The sequence below is a fragment of the Maniola jurtina genome, chromosome 6 (genome assembly GCF_905333055.1).
Source record: "Maniola jurtina chromosome 6, ilManJurt1.1, whole genome shotgun sequence".
Classification (NCBI taxonomy): domain Eukaryota; kingdom Metazoa; phylum Arthropoda; class Insecta; order Lepidoptera; family Nymphalidae; genus Maniola; species Maniola jurtina.
The window spans coordinates 15,855,340-15,857,676 of NC_060034.1; positions in this window are offsets into that span (position 1 = coordinate 15,855,340).

The following is a 2,337-nucleotide window of genomic DNA, read 5'->3' on the forward strand; positions in this document are numbered from 1 at the left end:
CTCCCTGTGTTGGGGACAATACACAGAGAAACTTCCAGCTTTTATAAAATAGCGAAGGTCTGGCGCACGCTGGCTCTTAGTCCAGTTACATAACATTTAGTACCAGTCTAGTGCTACAGTGATTTTGTTAATCGCGGCAGTTCGCCGACCGCTAACGAGGCCCCATCGAGGGCTCATTATTTGCGAGATTAGGCTTTCGACTCCAATTATCCACATAGTTTAATGTGTATTACGCTAGTTCCATTTTCATCATTATCATCATGATCAACCCATCGCCGCCTCACTACCGAGCACGGGTCTCTTCTCAGAATGAGAAGGATTTTGCCACAGTCTACCACGCTGGCCAAGTGAGAATGCGCAGATTTCACTTACCTTTGAAAACATTATGAAGAAATCATCGATGTGGAATGTTGAGATGATGATCTTTTTTTTATTCAGATACAAATAAGCCCTTGACTTCAATCTCACCTGGTAGTAAGTGATGATGCAGTCTAAGTTGGAAGCGAGCTAACCTGGAAGAGGTATGGCAGTTTTTTATTTAACCCATATCCCTTGACACGGCTTTGCCGGTAGGATAGTAATTAGCCACGGCCGAAGCCTCCCACCAGAAAATGTTATCTTTGAAACCGGTTAAAGATGGCTACGCACGTAGGAAGTATAGAAAAGTTAAGAATCCCAATGAAAAAATACTGAATGGCGCTAAATGACTACGCAAGCCTGTGGATAAAACAAGGCCTTATAAAAAGAAGTCAGTAAGCAGCAAAATGACGTGGCTTTACAAGCAAAAGGCAGTAACCGGCAATTAGCCAGCGTAAATAGGTGAAACGTTTGTACTTACTAGTTTAGTATTCAGTGCGAACGCCGGCCGACGCACAGCGCTAATTGAATTTGCATTTCATTGTGTTAGTTTTACTCTTTTTAGCTTAGTTTAATTACTATTAGAATTAAAAAAAAGAATCCTACTAATTAATATTATACTATTAATATTGTAAAATATACGAAACCCTTTCTTACTAGTCACTGAATCCTCCTCAACCTAATTTCCTGGTAGAGATCACTTTATAGCGATAAGGCCGCTAATAAAATAATAAAAAAAGGTTTTTTGTTAGGTTGTCCTTTAATCACGCTGTAACGAATGCCTATACTTAGGTACTTATCATCGTCTTTTTGCATCAATACAGTTAAAATTCTAAATAGTGACCTGGGTTACTTTTTATCTCCGAAAATCAAAGAGTCCTCACGAAAACTACATACATGCGGACGAAGTCGCGGGCATCATAATATACCAGTAGTATTCAATTAGTTTAAGTTCAATTAAACTATTTTTTTTAATATTTAAAAAAGTAGTTCCCAGGATAAAGTAGTTACCGATTACGATGGAAAGGCAATTTTTTAAAATTCGCAGTAAAATCGGCGGAAAAATGGCAATAAGTGAAAAAATTCAAAATGCACGCCATATGTATCGTGTACGCTGAAAAGCTGAAAATATATTACTTGTGCCAAATTAAGTTATGCCCGGTCAGTACCTACCTGCAGTAATAAAATTGACTGCGCTATGTATGCTCTGGAAATTTTAATTAATTTCAGTTGTAAAAATATATTTTTCTCAGAAAATATTTTTTGGAACATAAAACGATATTAAAAATATTTTTTATTATTTTAATTCAATCAAACTGGCTAGGGGCTCAGACTGCGAATAAATTGAGCTTGTCAGGCTGTTATTATTTATTATCATCAACATCAACCCATCGCCGGGTAACTACTGAGCACGACTCTCCTCTCAGAATGAGAAGGGTTTTGACCATAGACATACACAAGACTAACAGTGACAGATTAACGGTGTTACAAAAAATGAAACGTAAATGTGTGCGTGAAATAGAGTTGTCCTGACTTTAGCATTTGTATTATCGATAGTCTTACTGGCGAAATCATAGGACACTAATGAGTTAGTTTAACGAAGTGAAGTAAAAAGCATCTTATAATCTTAAAAATCAAATACATTTCAAATACACAAATAGTAACAAAGCTAAAGCTAGGTAACAGATTATTATTTATTAATGAAATGACTTTAATATTTTATATAAATAATTTATTAATGAATTCTGAGATACTTATAGTTATTTTAACCCCTTATAACATTTTTTATTGATATTTCGATAGAAAACTATTAAAAGACGTTTTAAAAAAATCTTTTTTTTGAGAAATAGAGCAATTTTTGGGATTTTCATATAAATTACCGGAATTTGTTGGTTTTCTACCTTTATTTTTTTAAAGGGTGCAAGTAAATTTGATTTGATTAATTACAATAACACTCTGATATAATGTCTAAGTGACAAG